Here is a 7714-nt window from a genome sequence, read left to right as displayed (position 1 = left end):
TATCCCACCCACTGGTCATACTGGGGCTCCTGGGATCCATACTTTTGGACCCTGGACTATTAGGACACTGGATCCTACTTTCAACAAAGACACTCTCCAGATGAGGCAGGACACTGGCCTCTCCTTCACCACGAGGCGATTATAGGCAATACCAGGATCTCTTGAGGAGGATTGCTGATATTCTCCAGATCTCACTGGAAGAGGTTCAGGATCCTACCATGAATGCCTGGGTATTCTCCAGTCTACAGCTCCTTCCAAGGTGGCAATCTCTATTAAAGACTCCACTTTGGAGCCCACTAAGACTGTTCGGCATACACATCAGCTACCTGTGCCCCAGCCCCAAAGAGGGCTAAGAAAAAGTACTTTTTTTCCTCCAAAGGGATGGAATATTTGTTTTCCCACTCTAACCTGAATTCTTTAGTAGTCCAGGAGGTCACAGAGTGAAACAGGCTACAGCAGCTTAGGACCACTCCTTCGGACAAAGACTCCAAGAGACCTCTTCAGTAGAAAGAACTTTTCCTCAGCCATCCTGCCGGCCATTAATGTCCAAATAGATGTTATTAGTTACAGTAACCTGTCAGAGTTTGCTAATAAGATACCACAGACCCCTATTCCAGGTCTTCCTAGATGAAGGGAAACTGGCTGCTAGATTGCCCATTTAGGCATCGCTCGATATTGCAGACACGGTTTCACACTCCATGGAAACCTTGGTGGCTATAAGGCAGCTTCTTGTTTACAGCCCTCAGGGTTCCCTAATAAGGTTCAGGCGACAGAGATCATCTACCCTTCAAGGGTGGTAACCTGTTGAGTTTGAAAACAGATGAATCGCTTCATGTCCTCAGGGACTCTCATGCCACTCTCCACTCTTTGGGGATATACACCCTGGGACCTCTTAGGAAATGCTCTAAGCTGCCGCCTCATAGATACTGTGCAGCCCCTCAGCCTTTCTACCATCAGAAGGGCTATAAGACAACTAGGAAGAGCCAGAAGCTACGGTGTAGCTGACACACCACACAACTGCCATCCCCCTTTCAATCCGAGCCACCTAGCAAGAAGGCATTTTGAGGGGATGCTCAAGAGCCATCAACCATTCCCTGCACAGACAGTTTCCCCTTGCTGCCTTTGGTGGCTGCCTGGCTCACTTTCTCGTGATGTGGCAGCGTATCACATCAGACAAATGAATTTTAAATATCTTCTTGACTGGCTACGTGATAAAATTCCTTTCTGCCCCTTCTCCAAGATCCTCCTTCCCATCCCTCTTCAGAGACTTTTCTCTCAAAAGGATTCTCAAACTGGAGATGGATTCCCCAGTTAGGGGAATAGAGCCCATATCTCTGGACATCAGGGCAAGGGCTTTTACTCTATATATTTCCTCATCTCCAAAGAGAAGGTGAGGCTAGAGACCTATCCTGGACCTCTAACAGCTAAATGTCTTCATTCAGCATTCAAGATTGTGGATGACTACCTTGGCTTCAATAATCTCCTCCCTGAATGAAGGCAATTAGCTTGTGGCAGTCTATTTGAAAAATGCCTATTTTCATGCAAGAGACAGGGTGGGTGCTGTAATATCTTTTATTAGACTATCTTCTGTTGATGGAAGATAAAAGCTTTTGAGCATCACAGAGATCATCTTCAGGTTTGGAATATATGTTTTCATATGGACATTCAGCCAGCACACAGGAGATTCCTCACTTTAAGATGGGCCTAGAGCGCTTTCAATACATAATGCTCCTCTTCTGCCTCAACAGTCCTGTTGGGCTTTTTTTAATTTTTTTTTTGAAGGTACTGTCTGTGGTAGCAGTATACCTGCACTGAAAAGGCAGCCCAATATTTTCCTATCTAGAGGACTGTCTGCTTGCAGGATGATAATAGCAAGAAATGCAGGCAGCAGTCACTTCTTCCTTACCCGACCTCTTTCACTCTTGAGGACTTCAGGTAAATCCACAAAAGTCTACTTTAACCCCCACATAAGTTTATAGAATTTATTGGAATAAGTCTGAACTCAACTGTGGCCAAAGCTTGCTTACCTCAGGACAGAGTCCTCATGTTAAAGGACCTCATCACCTAGCTTTGACTCAGACCCCAGATAACAGTCCGATCCTCCCTGTTAATTCTAGACCATATTGCTTCATACACCTACATGATCCCCTTCACAAGGCTTCACCTATGGTACCTCCAGGCATGGTTAAAGATGGTCTATGCTCCGAGCAGGGACTCCTTGGATCAGAGATCTGTAGAGCAGTGACTTGAGTCTCCATTCACAACTTTACTAGGAGGCATTATGCCATGGCTTGAGCTTTTGCTGAGGATGCTTCCTTTGGATCATTGATCCTAAGATCTGTGATGCAGAATACTTCCTCACACTCACTTCCTCAGTGAGCATAGCTAATACCCCTAGAGACCAGACCTCAAAGAAGAAAAGGTTTACTTACCTTATAGTAAATGGAGTTCTTCAAGATGTGTGATCCCTATGGGTAGTCCATGACCAGCCCTCCCTCCTTCCCCTCTGCTCAGATCCTCGTTTGATTCATGGTAGAGTAGGAACTGGAGAGCCAGATGGTCTGGACCACCCCTTATACTCTTGATTCAGTGCATGAGGAGGTATAGGATGCAAGTGCAGACCACTGGACGCTGCTATTGAAGAAAAAAAAGGAGTACTTGTGGCACCTTAGAGACTAAGGTGCCTCAAGTACTCCTTTTCTTTTTGCGAATACAGACTAACACGGCTGCTACTCTGAAACCTGCTATTGAAGAGTCTTGCAGCCTCAGGTGCAAGCACATGTGCAACCAAAGTGAATTCCCTTAGGGACCATACTTCTTGAACTCCAGTCAATATAAGGTAAGGTAAGTAACCTTCTTTTTGATTCATTTTACAGGTGGCTTACACTTCATTGCAATGCTGGTGAGTGAAATTTTTATAGTTTTGGGATCCTTCAGAATGCAAGGCAGTATAGAAATATGATTATTTCAGCAATAAATGTCCTATATCCAAGGTATCTCAGGGCCTATCCACTAAATAGCTCTTGCTTTTAATCTACATATTTCTTTGTTTCTTCTAATGAAAAAGATAATTCAGAGCATAGTATTTTTTTAAAACTTTTGACACTGTGTAATGTCTGCTGTGATGAAAGCATCTTCTTCTTTTTTTTTTTTTTTGGTGGTTTCACCTTGTGAAACACTGGGGGATGTACTGTCTTTATAATTCTGGTCATACTTTTAAACACTAAATATAGTTTACAAATGGACAGTTTGCACTCTCATACGCATATTTGAAAAACACTACTGCTGGGTTAGATGACATGGTGGTAAAAGTGACTGAACTCAGCCTTTGCTAGTGTTCCCACCATTGTTAGTGCTGATGCAGCTCTGCACTAATGCAAGAATAACAATAGGAGAGTTCCCTAAATAGATGCAGCCCCAGTGAGTTAAGCTTCCAGCTCCTACCAGCCATTGGTAGGTGAGTTACTGAGCTCTGGTCTAATAGGGTTTGTTTGTGTAATTCTGCACTGGTGCAGCTCTAGGGTTAGATTAATAGTAGTAAAAACATCAGTGCTATGTTTTACCATCAGTGCAGTGCCACAGGTAGTAGCTGTAGTGTAATTGTCTCCGATTTTTGTTAGTATAGACACACTCATACCTATTCCTTCCACTAGAGCACTGTGCCATCTCCCACCTTCTCTCTGGAGCTTCTTAATAATATTTCGTTCATCAGAGGCTTTCAGACTCCTTTACAAACTTTAATTAAGCCTCACTTCATCTCCTTCTTGTGAGATAAGGAAGCATTATTATTCCCAATTTACAGAAAGGGAAAATAAGACACACAGGCTAAGTGACATGCTCAGTGTTGTACAGTCTTTGGGGCAGCTGGGAATAGAACACCCGAGCTTTGATTCCTAAACCCCTGTTCTGACCACTAGATGTACTTTCTTCTTTAACAGAGAATGAGATTAGTCCCTATTATCTTTGATTTTGAATTAATTTTAAATACGTGGGAGATAGGGGGAAGTGCCATTTTCTGAATATTAAAGAAAACGGAGTGAACTAGTCCATGGCTGTAAATGGCTTTTATAAAACTCTCCTCGTTCTTAGCAGACCTTTGTGAATGACAGCCTTGAATTGGCTCTAGGGACATCTGTTACCCTATATATAGGAGTCACACACTCGCATACGTGAACAGGTGATCTCCTAAATATATGGAATTCAATAATACCTGGAATCCAGAGTACTTATTTATGCCAAAGGTGTCTGGGGGAGGGGTCCTTCCCTCTTCCATCCCCCTCAAATAGTGAACTGTGGAATAACCCTTGAAAAAGTGCATTTTATGCTGGCAATGTTTTACCCTTGAAATCTTTTGTGTGCATGGACGAAGTATTCTCTCCTGTTGATATCAGTTGATAAGGGATGTACCTTTTAGGATATTTTTTTCTCTGTAAATGACGTTGGGCTAGATTTTAAAAGCTATTTCAGTACTTACGTCACAATGGAATCATTGGGAGTTAGGTGCCTAAGTACCTTTAAAAATCTGGTCCTTTTTTCCTTCTAGTCAACCATATTCGCAGTGATTGGTTTCTTACTGTAAAATTAGGCCTTTTGAATACAGTAAACAAATGAGAGAGAAGAGTTCAGTTCAATCCAAGGTTTTGTTAATAGGAGTAATGGAATGAGATTTGAGCAAAGGAAAATTTAGAATGAATATCTGAAAATGTTTCTTATTAGTGAGAGCCACTGTTGAACTGTGGAGTAGTGTCCCAAATATGTTGTTGAAAGTTCCATCACTTGAATACTTTAAAACAGAGTGCGACAAGGCACTGGAGAGCATACTGTTGGGAATATTCTGCATTGACTAGAGCATGGAGATGGGAGAAAGATGGACTAGATGTGACCACTACAGTGACTCTCTCACACCCACATTCATGTCTTCAAAAGGGCTAATTTCCTCAAAAATTAAGAAAATTATAAGCAAAACTGATTTGGAGGAAAAACTTAGATCAGTATGAATGAAGATTGGATGCTCTTTAAGAGAAGATTATTAGATGGACAAAAAGTCACAATTCCATGCCCAAGGAACAGGATGACTTTGACTAAAAGCCCATCCAGGTTCAGTGGCAAAATAAAGGCAGCAATTAGAGATTAAAAATCAACATGTAACTAACAGAGAAAGGGGAAATAGCAATCGATATAAATTAGAAGTCATGAAGTGTAGAAAATTGATAAGGGCGCTTAAGATGTCAGGGAGAAATCCCTGGCTGGCAGAACTAAGGACAATAAGGAAGTTTTTTTTTAAAGTATATTAGGAACAAAATAAATCATAGAAATTGTATAGGTCCATTACTTGGCTGAGGTTATAATGCAGAAAAGGCTGAAGTGTAAAATAAATATTTCTGTGGTGGATTTGGCAGGAAGCAGGATTGTGTTCTCTCATCATATGGGGATGATGAAGTACTTTGCAATTCATTAATAACTAGGGAGGATGTTAAACAATATCTTCTAGATACACATTTTTAAATCAGACCCTGATAACTTGCACTTAAGAGGCCTAAAAGAGTTGGCTGAGGAGATCTCTGTCCCACCGATGTTAATTTTTAATAAATCTTGGAATACTGGGGACATTCCAGAAGACTGGAAGAGGGCTAATGTGCCAATATTCAAAAAGAGCAAGTGGGATGATCCGGATAACTATAGGCTGGTTACCCTGGCATCATTCCTGGGCAAAATAATGGAAAAGCTGATACAGGATTCCACCATTCAAGAATAAAGGATAGAATTATAATTAATGCCAGTCAACATGGTTTTATGGAAAAATGTCTTGTCAAACCTTATTTCATTCTTTGGGGTGACCAGTTTGGTTGACAAAGATAACTGCATAGATATAATATAATTAGACATGTGTAAAGTGTTTGATTTAGTACTGCATGATATTCTGAATTTTAAAAAAAAATAGAAGTATAGAATATCTCAATAAAGCATATGTTAAATGGATTAACTGGCTCTCTGAGAGATGTCAATAGGGAATCCTCATCAAATCAGGGTTATTCTAGTGGAGTTCTGTAGGAATCGTCCCTATGCTAGTCAATATGTCTTCAACTATCTGGAAGTAAATATAAAATCACTGCTGGCTTAAAAAAATGTGGGGATGACACCAAGATTAGCAGAGGGGCAAATTTTGCTAGGGCAGTCCTACAGAGTGATCTGGGTCGCTTGTTGAGTTGGGCCCATTCAAAACAAATGTATACTAATGCAGCTGAATGTAAAGAGGATTATATCCTGAAAAGGATCTAGGGGTCATAGTGGACCAGCATCTCAACATGAGCTCCCAGTGTGATGCTGTATCTAAAAGGTCTATTCCAATCATTGGATGTATGAACGGGAGCAGTGAGTAGGAATAGGGAGGTGCTTTTTACCTCTGCGTATATTATTGATGAGACCGTACTGGAATACTGCATACTGTTTCAGTGTCAGCCTTTTAAACAGGATGGTGAAAGATTGGAGGGCATACAGAAAAGAGCTACAAAAATGATTAATGGGTTAGAGAAGATGCCTTACGCTAAGAAACTTAAAGAGCTCAATCTTTTTAGTCTATTGAAAGATTACTTGATTTGTGTGTAAATACCTTCACAGGGAGAAAATACTGGGTACTAAAGGGCTCTTTAAACTAATGAAGAAAGATGTAACAAGAACCAATGGCTGGAAGCTGAAGCCAGACAAATCGACTTTGTTAGACAAATCTAACAAATCGTTAGACTGACCTAACACTTGGTAAAGCAACCCACATCCTTTCACATATTTATACCTGCTCCTGTATCATTTACTTCCTACATCTGGTGAAGTGGGTTCTAGACCAGGAAAGCTTATGCCCAAATACGTTTGTTAGTCTCTACGGTGCCACAAGGACTCCTCGTTGTTGTTTTTTCTGAAATAGAAACAAAGCACAAATTTTTATCAGTTAGCATAATGAATCTGGTGGATTCTTCATCTCTTGAAGTCTTCAGATCAAGACTGGATGCCTTTCTGGAAGATGTGCTTTAGCCAAACACAAGTTATTGGGCTCAATACTGGGGTAACTGGGTGAAATTCTATGACCTGTAATATACAGGAAGTCAGATTAGGTGATCTAATGGTCCCTTCTGGCCTTAAAATATATGAATCCTTGCCTTGAAGAGTGCACAGGTTAAATTCAGGTAGATGGACAAAAAAGAGGCAATTGGAAGAGGAAGGACAAGGGTTATGATAAAATAATGAATGAGTCTGTAAGGCATGTGCATATGTTAGTGGTTCCATTGTATTTGTTTTGGGGTTTTCTTATCCGTCTTCTCGCAGACAATGCTGAAAAAGTCAGTTTCTTTGCCTTTCAATTTCTCTGGGTCCAGGCAAAGAGCTATGGCATTCAGCATGTGACACTGTGTATCGACTGTTTTGAACAATTGCAAAAGCTCTTTTCTTAAATGGGAAGAGCTTGTCTACTGTGAGGCTGTAGATACAAGTACCTTGACAGAGGGGATAGGACCCAATATTTATTAGTATTAGCTCTGTTTTCCAAGGGCCATCTTATTGTGGGAGCTGTACTTTGATGTTAGATGGACGCCCCCGCAACTCCTCTCCTGAATGAATAGTTTTAATGGACGAACCACTCCCTCTATAAGGCTGCATGCTGCAGTTGTAATAAGTATGTTGAAGGCTTGTGTTTGAAACTCTGAAACAGTTTTATTTGTATTAA

At 40.9% G+C, this 7714-nt stretch overlaps 1 protein-coding gene across 4 annotated transcripts in view; it reads left to right on the top strand.

Moving 5' to 3' along the window:
* MRTFA (myocardin related transcription factor A) overlaps positions 1-7714 on the top strand; it is a 180117-nt gene that overhangs the window by 120062 nt on the left and 52341 nt on the right. The gene's annotated exons all lie outside the window — the stretch shown is intronic.

The sequence above is a fragment of the Lepidochelys kempii genome, chromosome 1 (genome assembly GCF_965140265.1).
Source record: "Lepidochelys kempii isolate rLepKem1 chromosome 1, rLepKem1.hap2, whole genome shotgun sequence".
Taxonomy (NCBI): Eukaryota; Metazoa; Chordata; order Testudines; family Cheloniidae; genus Lepidochelys; species Lepidochelys kempii.
Note: the sequence above shows the minus strand (reverse complement) of the source record. Positions and strands in the feature narration are given on the sequence as shown.